General features: G+C 42.7%; 1 non-coding gene across 1 annotated transcript; it reads right to left on the bottom strand.

Moving 5' to 3' along the window:
- Positions 1 to 11,015: 11,015 nt before the first annotated feature.
- Positions 11,016 to 11,119, bottom strand: LOC117036499 (U6 spliceosomal RNA). The gene has a single exon (XR_004425394.1). It is a non-coding gene; the product is annotated as a U6 spliceosomal RNA (small nuclear RNA).
- Between the last annotated feature and the right edge of the window lie 3,184 nt (positions 11,120 to 14,303).

Genomic DNA, 14,303 nt, shown 5'->3' with positions numbered 1-14,303 from the left:
TAATGAATATAGATGCAAAAATTCTCAGCAAAATATTAGTGAACAGAATTCAGCAATACATTAAAAAGATCATACACCATGATCAAGTGGGATTCATCCCTGGTATGCAAGCGTGCTTCAACAGCTGCAAATCAATTAACGTGATTCACCACATTAACAAAATGAAAAATAAAAATCACATGATCATATCAATAGATGCAGAAAAAGCATTTGATAAAATCCAACAGCCATTTATGATAAAAAACCCTTAAGAAAATGGGAATAGAGGGATCATATCTCAATATAATAAAGGCCATATATGATAATCCCACAGCCAACATCATACTCAATGGGGAATAGCTAAAACCATTCCCCTTAAGATCAGGAACAAGGCAAGGTTGCCCACTTTCTTCACTACTATTCCACATAGTGCTGGAAGTTCTAGCCACAGCAGACAAGGAAATCAGACAAGGAAACAACAAAAGAACAAGACAAACAAATGAGAAACAAGAACTCATAGACACAGACAATAGTTTAGTGGTTACTAGAGGGAAAGGGGGGTGGGGGCTGGGAGATGAGGGTAAGGGGGATCCAATATATGGTGATGGAAGGAGAACTGACTCCGGGTGGTGAACACACAATGGGATTTATAGATGATGTAATACAGAATTGTACACCTGAAATCTACGTAATTTTACTAACAATTGTCACCCCAATAAATTAAAAAACAAAAGAAACAAACAAAAAAACAAAAAAGAAATAAAAGACATCCACAGAAATAGAACATATAATCCTAAAATTTATATGGGACCATAAAAGACCCCGTATAGCCTCAGTAATCTTGAGAAATAAGAACAAAGTGGGAGGTATAACAATATCTGACATCAAATTATACTACAAGTCTACAGTAATCAAAACAGCTTGGTACTGGCATAAAAACAGACACTTAAATCAATGGAACAGAATAGAGAGTTCAGAAATAAATCCATGCCTATATGGCCATTTAATCTACGAAAATATAAGCAAGAATGTACGATGGGGTAAAGACAGTCTATTCAATAAATGGTGCTGGGAAGCCGGGACAGACACATGCAAAAAAATGAAGCTGGACCACCTTCTTACACCATATACAAAAATAAATTCAAAATGGCTTAAAGACTTAAATGTAAGATCTGAAACCATAAAATTCCTAGAAGAAAATATAGAAAGAAACTTCACAGGAATTACCGGGAGTAACATTTTTACTGATATATCCCATTGCGCGAGGGAAGTAAGAGAAAAAATAAACATGTGGGATTACATGAAACTAAAAAGTTTTTTCACAGCAAAGGAAACCATCAATAAAACAAAAAGGGATCCTACTGAATGGGAAAAGATATTTGCCAATGACATATCTGATAAGGGGTTAATATCCCAAATTTATTAAAAAACTCACTCAACTCAACTCCAAAAAAACAAACAACCCAATTAAAAAATGGGCAGAGGACATGAAGAGACATTTTTCTAAAAAGGACATACAGATGGCAAACAGACACATGAAGAAATGCTCAACCTCACTAACCATCAGAGAAATGCAAATAAAAACCACAATGAGATACCACCTCACCCCAGTCAAAAAGGCTATCATCAATAAATCAACAAACAACAAGTGCTGGCGCGGATGTGGAGAAAAGGGAACGCTTGTGCACTGTTGGTGGGATTGAAGATTGGTGCAGCCACTATGGAAAACAGTATGGAGGTATCTCAAAAATCTGAAAATGGAACTACTTTATGATCCAGCAATTCCACTCCTAGGTATCTATCCGGAGAAATCCAAACCTCCAATTCAAAAATCTTTATGCACTCCTATGTTTATTGCAGCACTATACACAATAGCTAAGACATGGAAACAACCAAAATGCCCATCGGTAGATGACTGGATTAAGAAACTGTGGTACATTTATACAATGGAGTATTATGCAGCCGTAAAGAAGAAAGAAATCTTACCATTTGCAACAACATGGATGGATCTAGAGAACATTATGTTAAGTGAAATAAGTCAGACAGAGAAAGATAAGTACCATATGATCTCACTTATTTGCGGATTCTAAAGAAAAGAATAAGTGAATGAACTAATCAGAAACAGTTTGGGAGACAATGAGGAAAAACTGAGGGTTGCTAGATGGGCGGGAGGGGTGGGAGGTGGGGGGGAGGGTGAGGGGATTGGAGGGCAGTCGGTGACCACAGGATGGCCACGGGGTTTGAAAATTAATCTGGGGAACGTAATTTGGTGGTTACCAGAGCGTAAGGGGGTTGGGGAGTGGGGGATGAGGGTGAGGGGGATCAAATGTATGGTGATGGAAGGGGAGCTGACTCTGGGTGGTGAACACACAGTGTGATTTATGGATGATGTGATACAGAATTGCACAACTGAAATCTATGTAATTCTACTAACAATTGTCACCCCAATAAATTAAAAAAAAAAAAATAATCTCCATAAAGATAAAAAAAAAAAAAAAAAAAAGAAACTGTGGTACATTTATACAATGGAGTATTACGCAGCCATAAAGAAGAAAGAAATCTTACCATTTGCAACAACATGGATGGACCTAGAACATTATGTTAAGTGAAATAAGTCAGACAGAGAAAGACAAATACCATATGATGTCACTTATATGTGGAATCTAAAAAAAAGAATAAGTGAATGAACTAATCAGAAACAGTTTTGGAGACAAAGAGGAAAAACTGAGGGTTGCTAGATGGGCGGGGGGGTGGGAATAAGGGGGAAGGTTAGGGGATTAGAAAACAGTCGGTAACCACAAGACCATGGGATTTTGAAAATTAATTTGAGGAATGTAATCAATAATGTTGTAAAGGTTTTGCAAGGTATCCAATGGACACTTTTCCCATTTGGGCGACCACCTCAGGGATGATGAAGCCTAATCACTGCACTGTACACCTGAAGCTGAACAATAATGAATGCCAACTATAATTTTATATATGTATATATGTATATATGTATATATATATTATATACTTATAAGAAGCGGAGTACAGCATTAGGAATAGAGACAGTGGAAATGTAATGGCTGTGTGCGATGTCAGAGGGATAGTGGATGGGGGCAGGGGGTTTCACACAGTGTAAGGGATGTAAATGGTAAACGTCTAAGTATTACTTTGTGTTGTGTACCTGAAACTAATAAAAAAAAAAGTCTGTAAGAAGTAGATAAAAACAGTTTGACTAAATGTTATTTCAGACATTTCAGAACAATTTAAATCATCATCTGGGAAGCCCACCAGCAGGCAGACCCTCCAATTGCTTGCTTCACTTACTTGTCTTCCAGCACAGCTTCCTCTATCATTCAGACCCACGTGTGCACATGCTGAGGGCTGTGGGCAAGTCAGCCCCTTAGTGGGCTGGACACTGGCTTACAACTGGCTATGGCTTCCACTGGAGACATGGCATCTGACTTGGAATTCCCCTGCACAGTCCTCGTGGGGTGATATCATGCACATTCTGTGTTGTGATGTGTTTCAAGTATGTGAGTGTGAACTTTCTTTGGGTACAGGAAGCAAAGGAAGGAAAGTGAATTTAAGAAAACAATGGCAATCTTTCAAAATGGGTCATATTTTAAACAAAAGTATGCCGTGTTTCATATTTCTACTTATTTGGAAAGAGTGCTGTTGAGTCGTTTTGACTGGCTCCGCAGGTGGAGCAGAGGCCCTCTCTGTGCCTTTGATGCAGAGCTTTGTGGTCAAGTTTGGTGAAAAGAACCCCTTGGAGTCCATAGGCTGACACACCCCAGAGAAGCCAGAGAAAACACTTTGCTTTTAAAGGGCTCCTGTGATTACGTTAGTCCTGCTCAGATAATCTCATTAATCTTATGAACTATATTATTTAATCCTCACTGGAGGGTCTTATTTCACATGTGAGGAAACAAGCTCAGAAAGTTGTTTTTTGCCTAAGCTCTCAGTATGAGCGAGGGGAGAAGAAACTTATATAGGTTCATTTGATGCCAAACACCACCATACAGTGAGGACACAGAAGAAAGAGAACGGGGTTGGGGAAAAGGACCAGTGAGTGCTGGCCTGGTGACAAAGCCTGAGACTGTCTCTTTTGTGGCACATTAACATGTTTGACCAACAGTTGATCCCAGTAAGGGGACTTGGGAAGATCAAGAGAGTAATAGCAGCCATATGGTAAAAGTGTTAGGGTTTGTAGATGTAATAAATCAATACAAGAAGAAAATAGTGATGTTGGGAGGAGAGAAATAGCTTTCCCAACATCCAAAACTCAACAAATTTGCTTTTGATTCAGCCTTTCACTCTTTAGTCCAAATACTACATCATGTCAGAATGTTCCTGTCTTGAAATTGTAATTTAATAATCTTCAAAACCTTCAGGGAGATGCAGCATCATTTGTTCCCTTCGCCTTCTGCCCTTATAAAGCACAGTCTTTTGGAAAATTTTCTTTGGTTCCTTGGATTTCAGCACCTAGGGGATGGCATCTTGGCGTGGTTCAGAAAGGACGCATGCTCTCCTCAGGCCTGCTCAGTCCTGGCTCCAAGCAGCCACCTCTTGGCCTCAAGTTCTTAATCTTGGTGGGATAAGATAGATCCTTAACCTCTTTTACAAATCATGATGGGCATGTGAACAGGGAGGCAGGCCCCTATAAGCTGGAAATGATGTTCTTGGCTGCCGCTTTCTTCTGTTTCTATTTTAGTCCTCAGGGACATGGCTTTTTACTTCTATGAGATTTAGGAGTCTTGAGGTTTTATTGCGAAAAGAATGATTCTGTGTGGTTTTAGAAGGCAAGTCACTTTGAGTAATTCAAACCCTCACTTATCCAAACACATAAGCTGAAGGGCCTCTTAGCAAACTGGGCCCCATATGATAAAGATTTTGGAACAGAGTTTACCTATTTTCTGTGCACTGCTCGTATTTTTACCTAGCAAGTCCAATAGTCATCTTCCCCAGTCAGCCTTGCCCTGCTAGTTTATCTTCATAGGTGTACACTTAATGAGTGTGTGTGCAGACACATGTGCACATGAACTTGTGTATGCACATAGGTCACGTAGAGAGAGGAAAGGCTCTGGATGTTTACTAAGACTGTAGCAAATGAGGTTCAGGGATAATTAAGAAAAATTCCCCTTGGCAAAAACGTGCCTGTTTGGGTCTGCTTCTCATTTTGGACGATTGGAAAAGGCAATCACTCAAGTTTTATTGATGCCAAAGAGTTTTTCACAGTCATCAATATGGGCTACAAAAATGCAGTTGTTGACATCTTATTTCTGGGGGGTTTTCTTTCAGATAATTGTGAGACCTCAAGTATCATATATTCTGAAATAAGGTGATTCCACTTCATAAGTGATCATCTTCCATGCATCACATGCAGTTGATCTCACAAACATATTGCCAAATGCCGGTGGTGACATATGTATCCATCAAGCCCATTCAGATTTCTCCCTTGGCTCTAAGGCTGCTCCCTTTGGTCTTCATTTTACTCAAAGGTGCATGAAATAAATTTAAATTGCACACGAATGCTTGCTTTTCGCCATCTATTCACATTATGTATATATGTATTTGGAATACGAATAGCTAGGTTGTTGTAAGTAGGCTTTAGTCTGTTCCCTCAAGCCCCATTTCTGGTGGGTCTTCTGGACTACTTTGGTTTCCCACTTGGAGTGATCCAGTAATGAACTTCCACAGGTCCTCAGCACTCAGGTACCCTCCAAGTTCCCAGCAAGTGCTCACCTGCCCAGCCAGGGCTGGAAGAAGACACCTGTCCTGCCCTTCCCACTTGCAGAGTGAAAGCAGCTGGCTCGGTGCTCTTGGTGGCAGACTTCTGTTCCTGGTGTGAGGGGCCAGGCTGTGTGCCAAGAACAGCCAAGGGGACTGTATAAGGCTGACTTGGGTAGTCCAGGGCTTCACCCTGTGAGCACAGGGCTGAGCAGGGTCTTGGCACCTGCCCTTTGAGGTGGGGAAAGCCAGGTTGATCTCATGAAGGGGGTGCTCTTTCCCTATGGCCAGCTCCCCTTGGGATTAGACCAGGTGCACAGGAAGCTGAGTCATGAGAGGCCGCCATGGCTGCTCTTAGCACAGAGGAACATAGGGAAGCCCATTACAAGTTGTGAAAAGTCCAAACCATAAAAGTATAGGCATGTACGACCCCAGGAAGGAAATGAAGTGAACCATACAATAATATTTGCCACTGAGTAACTCTACGGAAGTCACAATTTTAGCTCTATCTTGCTTAAAATTAAAGAGCTAAATGGAATAATGAGAGAAATTGAAAGGACTGGTCAGACTGTAGTGATGATCTCACTTGCTTTCTATTATTACTAAAACATCAGCCGATTTCAGGAGCTGAAGTCTCCCCTTGCCAAATCACCCTCCTCAGCCATTTTATTTATAAGTGGACACTCTTGTCCATCTCCACTGAAATCCATGTGCATATCATGCGCATATCTACATCTCCTTTTTATGGACAGAGAGCTGAAAGTTAAATAAGTTTCCCAAGGCCACAGAGGATTTTAACAAGACCTGAAACTTTTCCTTAAACCACCTTCTCCATTATTCACCTAAGTATGTGCTTCTCCCTCCAGACGAGCATGATGACGCCATGGTGGTGAAGTCCGAAATCCAGAAGCATCCTCGTGGCCGACTGCAGACATCCAGCCGGCACAGGGACAGCCAGCGTGGCGGCCGGGCTGGGAGCTTGGGGAGGCCGGGTGGTGCGGCACATCCCTGCTGAATGGCTAAATGCTGCCTTCACATGAGGGTCTGCCTGGCCCGTGGGGTACAGAAACACCTCCTGGTAACTGCTGATCAGAAAAAAAAAAAAAAAACATTTTAAGAGAAACAGTTTGTGAATGGCGAATTTGACACACACATTCCTACTCCATCCGCTTATGGGTCTGGGCTCCTGAAGTGCAGCATTCCCCTGAAGGAGCCTTAGAATTCTCGCTCATTCCCTGACTCTCTGTGACGTGGTTGTTGTTTGCCTTGCGCCTGCTGTCCTGCTGTCACTCACAAAATGTCACTCATCGGCTGTTCCTTACATGCCAATGCCATCGAACTCATAGCGCATGCAAGAAAACCTGAAACTGAAATGAACACGTTGACTACTGAAGGTCAACAAAGATTTTTTTTTTTTACATTATCTTGACACAAGTGAGGGGACTGTGGTCTGAGCCTGCCCCAAAGCAGCTGTCTTTAGGTTTTCTTTGGGTTTTCTGTGCAGTGGCCTGCTGCAACAGCCCTGCCCAGCAGGCTTGCTCCATATGGTACCATATTGAGCCAGTTGAATTCTGTTTCTTCTGGATTTTCAAAATGAGACACACAGAGGGATGCCGACATTGGAACAGTGCATGACAAATGACAGAGAAACAGGAGAAGGAAGAGAAGGGAGAGAGAGAAACAGAGAGAGAGAGAGAGGGAGGGAGAGAAGAATAAGGAGGAGGAGGAGGAGGAAGGAGGGAGGGAGGCAGAGAGAATGAGCAGAAGCCCTCAGACAGCAGAGTCAGTAGGAGCAGAGGGGCATTGGATGGGCAGCAACAAAAGAAGATACAGAGTCCAGAAAAGCAAATTACCATTTGAAGGGCGGGGGGCAGGGGCAGTGTACACCTGCCTCGGAGGGTGAATGATGCCTCATGGCAGCCGGGCAACACTTCATTTTTGTTTGGTGGATGTTGACTTCTCCTCTCTACTTCCCTCTTAGGATGAGCTGACAAAGGCTTGCACAGGCTCAGTCACCTGAGGCTGTCTGCAATCCTCACTCTCTGGGAGACGCTAACGGCCACAGCTAGATTTCTTTAAGTGAGCCATCTGTTGGAAGTGAAATCACGAACTTGCATAGAGTTAGAAAAAATTGACAGCACTTGATGACCTATCAGATGGAACAGGTGGCCCCTGGTGTACACCCTGTGCTTGTGCACAGCTCTGGAACCAGACGTGTGAGGCAGGGGAGAGGCAGATCTGGATATACACTTTACCTCAGTGTGATGACGACATGACTCTGAAGTCTTTTAAAAAAAATTTTTTCCACTTCTTGCTCCTATTTTCTTCCCTTTTCCTGCCCTCCTGCGTGGAGATGCATCCATTTAACATTTCATCAACTTCGCTGGTGTTTTGACTTCAGGCCTCCTGGTCCATCTCTCTACGGGAATGTGTGTTATCACATTCCTGGCTCAGGGTAAGGCCTAGTCAGTGTAATTAGTTGGCAGCTCCTCGCAGTGGGAAACTTCTGCCAGCAGTGTTTTGAGTTCAGGGTGAGTGCCTGAGTCATTTCTGAGTTCTGATCTACAAGCGCGAGGGCAGGAGATCACAGAAATGAATAACTGGCATCTTTTCTGAAGTCAATTTCTCTCTGAAGGTCAGTGTTGAGAAAGTGTACATGGGAGCAGTTTCATAAACGAGTAACTGCGTCGTAGTGTTACTGTGTGCCAGGCTCTGCACGGAGCGCTTCCGTGCTTCCACAACAACCACATGAAGATGTATTTTATTAATAGTATCCTGTTTCCTGGACATGGAAACTGAGGCGCAAAGAGGTTAAATAACTTGCACAAAGGCATGGGATGAGTCAGTGGTTCTGAGCCTGTGCTCCCATGTCCAAGTTAGGCCACTGAGCCTCTCCGTGCATCTCTGCGTCTTTCTTCATTCTTCTTTCAATGAACTTTAGGCTTGACTATGTCTAGAGTTCTCTCCATAGTTCAGTCAATTTGATTTGCATTTCTGGAAGCAAGTCAGCCATGAAACCAACATCTAGAACAGCCTTGGACTTTTTAGGCACAAAAAGCCTTGCTGTAGACTTAGCCAACAAGAGGAACCCATTCAGAGAAGAGCCTGGCCTGGGCGTGGAGCCTCCTGAGGTTTCCCTGCCCCCTGCTCAGCCTGCTGCCCTTTTCCTTGGTTGCAGGGAATTCTGCTGATGGTGAGATGAGGGTGACAAGGATGAACTAAGGATCCTCCAGGATCCAAAACTGCCTTCAAAGGCGCACTTGATTCTGTTTTGGATACTTTTAGTTTTTAATGATTTTATTAAAACCTAATTGTTTGCAAATCATGAACTGAGGTAATGACTCCTCAGGGAGTCATTCTGGACAGACTGGAGTTTGCTGTCTGGCAGAGTGAGGAAACAACTGGCCTTGATCCCTCTGCCTAGAACCTCACATTCGCCTAGAGGGGTGGTCACCTGTGGTGCGCCTGCCCCTCCCGTTGGCACAGGTTACCAGCTGACACAGGGCTGCTGCAGGTGACGAGCGCCTGTGATGCGCACAGGGGCGTAGTGAGCAGGACCTAGGCGGAGGCCGTGGAGTCACATCCTGGTCGTTGTCAGGTCTTCCCACTTGGGCAAGATGCAAGTTGAGCCCCGCCTTAGCCTGCAGCTCTCCATCTTTAAAACGAGGATAATAGAAAGGCACTATCCAGAACTGGGCCTCACAAAATGACACAGAACCGTTATTCAGGTCATCCACGAGAGGTCATTCCTGAGTGAGAAAAGTGACTTGGGGTGTACTGGCACAGAGGTGTAGTATGGGTCTGGTGTGCGAACTACTTCATCATCCTCCTTCCATTCTTTTCATTCCAGTACTTGTATCCTTCAATTCCATGTGCCCCACGCAACTCACTGGCAGCACAGGTGCTCAAAGACATCAGCTTGCTAAGTGTGGATTGAGATCAAGTCTGTCCTAAACACCCCCGAGCTGGAACTTGCCACCCTTGCCAACATAACAGGATGTCTGCACTTCACAGGCTGCTATGGGCGCACATGGCCCTTTGCAGCCCCAAAATCGGTTCCAGATCCTTCTCTAAGCTTTTGTGCACTTCAGTGAAAAGTGAGCTCTTGCTAGTTCATCTTCTTGCCTGAATGCCTAGAATTTGGTGCCTAGAACTGTTTCTGATCCAGCAGCCTTGAGCCCAGGCACTGAAATTTTGTTTTCAAAATACAGCAATCCTGTAGCTCAATCCTGCTTTTAAAAACAAAACAAAACAAAACACAACAAAACCTTTTAATTATCATCTTTTCATAGTTTTTCCCTTTCAGGACATCTTTATTCTTCTAAATTCATCTAAACTCTATCAATTAAGTTTAAAGCCCTTGTCCCAGGTTTGTACCCCCTTCCTCATACATACTTACTGAGAACAAAGTACGTGATGGTTTAGATTTTCCAGGAAGCAGAGTTCCCAGGAGAGCTGGAAGGCTGTTCTCAGTCTTTCATTTCTTAATTCTTCCGGCTCCGTTGCTCCATCTGTGAATGAAATCATCCCAAGGGTCTTCTCCCCCATCAGAGCTCAACTCACCCTAGGTGGGGAATATATCCAGCATTTTTGCTGTAGCATCTTTGCGGCAAGGATTTTTGTCCCATAACTGATTGGCCACAAGGCAATTCTGCTGTAAAAAAGATAACAATAACTGGTTGACAGTTTGATTTTTTTTGTTCGTTTGTTTGATTTCGTTTCTCCATTGATGTGGCGATGGTGGTCTTAAAATAGTTAACATTTCTTCCAGATGACAATGATTTACCCAAGAGCTGGTTTCTTGTTTATGAACACACTATAAGGGAGGGAAAAGAGACACCGAGGGCCCACTTGAGGGCACAAAGTTGAACCCACATTTCCCATAGAACAAAGACAAATGCTTAGGAGCAATCTAAAAAACAAAACCAGTTATTTGTGCAGTATTACTATAAATCTACACACATTTTATTGATTCATTATCTATCTATCGATCATCTGTGTATCTAGCTATCCTCGATCTAGTTTTCTGTTTCAATTACAGTTGACATTCAATATTCTTTTATATTAGTTTCAGGAGAACAGTACAGTGGTTAGGCATTTATATAATGTATGCATTGATCCCCCTGATCAATCCAGTACCCACCTGGCACCATGACAGTTATCACCGTATCATTGACTATATTTCCTATGTTTAAATTTACATCCCCACGACTATTTTGTAACTACCAATTTGTACTTCTTAAATCCTTCACCTTTTTCACCCTGCCCCCCAAGCCCCCTCCCATCTGGCAACCGTCAGTTTGTTCTCTGTATCTATGAAAAATATGGAATGCTTCACAAATTTACGTGTCGTCCTTGCACAGGGGCCATGCTAATCTCTGTTTCCTTCTAATTTTAGTATATGTGCTGCCGAAGTGAACACTACACATCTTTTAAATGCATTTAAATAAAGGCTTTTACATTTTATGTCCTTTTAATGTTCTTTTACTTTTTCCGATTTTATTTTTTTATGGCAAAATTACCTTATAATCAAATAGTTATGTGGTGAAAATATTTGTGGCCAAAATGCTTGTGGCACATGGTGATTGGGAAAGTACCCAGAACCATGGGGAATGACAGCAGAATGGAGGTCCTGGGCCCATCTTTCTTGCCTCAAGATGCTACATCTGGCATTCCCAATTCCCTATTACCTAGGTATTACCCATTTCTAGTGAATTCGTTACCCACAGCCCCTGCCTCCCCTCCAGAGACCTGACCTGCTTAATCTCTACCCAAGTCAACATCAGCCTGGCTTACCACTCAGAAGGAAGTCTTCTCTCTGCCTCTCTAGCCCCACCCATTCTCTAGAGCCAGGCTATATCCAGGGCTTCTCCACTGTGGCCTCCCTCACGTGAATGGTCACCAGGTGGGGTTGGTGGCAGACACAGCAAATGAGCATATAGAACAAGTAGTATTCCTGTGGGCATCCTCATGGGATGGCTACCCTCCTCCTGCAGTACCCGTTCTCCATGAGGCCAGGAACGCAACTGTCACGCTCATTACTGTCTCCAGTGCCTGACCTGGTACTTGGCACAATACAGGAGCTGAGGCACACTTCTGACCTACTGGCCACAGAAGTGTTCCACTGTGTGCCAAGAAATGTGCACCCATTATCTCATAAACCCTTTTACTGATCTTATGAGAGAGGCACTGTTTCTATCCCCATTTTACAGATGAGGAAACTGATGGAGTGATTCTCAAACCTGGCTGACCATCAGAATCACTTGGCAACTTTTGGAAAATACAGATTTCTGAGCTTCTTTCCAGACCCCCTGGATCAACATTTCTGGGATCAAAGTATCTGAATTGTCCAAGAGTTCACCTTCTGATGGTTGGTAGAGTTTGGGAAGGACTGAATTAGGTATTATTCAGGTCGCAAAGCTAGGGGAGAGAGAGCCATGATTTGCACCTGGGTAAAGCTGGCTCCAGGCCTCTGTCCTCCTGTCACAGAGTCTTTAGGGTGAAAGAACCTCATCCCGTCTTTGGAAAAGCGGAGTCCCTCTGAGGTTCCAGGTCACACAGTGAGTCAGTCTCAAAGCAGAACTTGGAAGCCAAATTGCCGAATCTGGTCCGCTGCAGTACCCCCTCCCTAGGCCGCCTCACAGACCTTGCTATCTCATACATGCTGGTCATAATTGCTGCTCTTGGCACCAGGATACACATCAATGATTAGAATTATTTTAAAACAATGTTATAAGCTATCGACAAATGTAAGATTACAGAAATGAGTGCTCTGTCAGAGTTTTAGAGGCTGGTCATTTACAAATAGGTGACAGGCCTGAATGTGGCATGAGTGAGCTTGTTCTTTGGTTTGGGCATGGCCTTGTCCACTTTCTCTTCTCAGGGGTGCAGGTGGGGAGAACTGCGAGAAGCCGCACCTGCCGCCTCCTCTGAGAGCATCCTGGGTACCAGACATCACTACATTTGCTGTGCCAGTGAGTGGTGTCAGCTCAGCTCTCTCTGAGCACAGATGCAGTGTCAGAGCCTGGGCTAGGGACCAGGGCATAGAGATGAGGACAGTCGCCCGGCTGCTCTGCAGAGCACACTGTGACAGTCCTCTGGCAGACAGACAGCAGAACGACTGGAGGCGCTTTAGATGGGAATGCTGTGTGGGCATGATGTTTGAGCGGCTGACTGTGAGTGACCAGGAGGTGCCCTCCATACAAAGATCTGGGAATGGAAACAGCACATGTGCAAATATGTGAGTTTGGTGGTTCCTGTATTGGAAAGTGTCAGTGTGAATGGGAACCTAGAATATGTATTGTACAAAAACAAATAAAAATGGATCACAGACCTATTCATAAAATCTAAAATTATAAATCTTCCAGCAGAAAACAGGAAAAAATCTTTAAGAACTGGAATACAGCAAAAATTTTTAAAGGATACTATACCAATACATAAAGGAAAAAAATGGATGAATTGGACTTCATCATAATTAAAACTTCTGCTTTTTTGGGTAGGGAGCAGTAAAGACAAAGTTGGTTTGCCTGTTTGTTTGTTTGTTTATTTATTTATTTTTATTAAATTTGTTGGGGGGACATCAATTAGCAAAATTATAAAATTATATAGGTTTCAAGTGTATAATTCTGTATTATATCATCTCTAAATCCCATTGTGTGTTCACCACCCGGAGTCAGTTCTCCTTCCATCACCATACAGTTGATCCCCTTTACCCTCCTCTATCACCCCCTTCCTCCTTACCCTCTGGTACCCACTAAACTATTGTCTGTGTCTATGAGTTTTTGTTTGTTTGTCTTGTTCATTTGTTGCTTTCAGTTTTATATCCTACATATGAGTGAAGTCATATGGTTCTTGATTTTTGTTCTGTCTTATTTCACTTAGCATGATAATCTCAAGATCCATCAATGATGTCACAAATGTCAGTATTTCAACTTTCCTTGTGGTCAAGTAACAGTCCAATGCATATATGTACCACATCTTCTTTATCCAATCATTTATGGAAGGGCACTTTTGTTGTGTCCATGTCTTGGCCACTGTGAATAATGCCATAATGAACATGGGGGTACTTATATCTTTATGGATAAATGTTTTCAGAGTTTTGGGGTAGATACTCAGAAGAGGGATTGCTGGGTTATATGGTATTTCTACTCTTAATTTTTTTGAGGAACCTCCATACCATTTTCCACAGTATGGCTGTACCAATTTACATTCCCACCAACAGTGTATGAGGGTTCCTTTTTCTCCACAACCTCTCCAACACTTGTTATTATTTGTCTTGTTGATAATAGAGCTGGTTCTTTGAAGAAATTAACAAAATTGACAAACCTCTGGATAGACTCACTAAGAAAAAAAGAAGAAAAAAGAATAAACAAAATCAGAAATGAAAGAGAAGTTACAACAGATACCACAGAAATACAAAGGATCATACAAGAATACCATGAAGGACTATATACCACCAAATTGAATAACCTAGAAGAAATAGACAAGTTCTTAGAAACATATAGCCTTTGTAGGCTGAATCATGAAGAACTGGAAAATCTAAGTTGACTGATCAACAATTAAGAAATTGAAACAATCATCCAAAACCTCCCTAAAAGCAAAAGTTC

The sequence above is a fragment of the Rhinolophus ferrumequinum genome, chromosome 16 (genome assembly GCF_004115265.2).
Source record: "Rhinolophus ferrumequinum isolate MPI-CBG mRhiFer1 chromosome 16, mRhiFer1_v1.p, whole genome shotgun sequence".
Taxonomy (NCBI): Eukaryota; Metazoa; Chordata; class Mammalia; order Chiroptera; family Rhinolophidae; genus Rhinolophus; species Rhinolophus ferrumequinum.
Note: the sequence above shows the minus strand (reverse complement) of the source record. Positions and strands in the feature narration are given on the sequence as shown.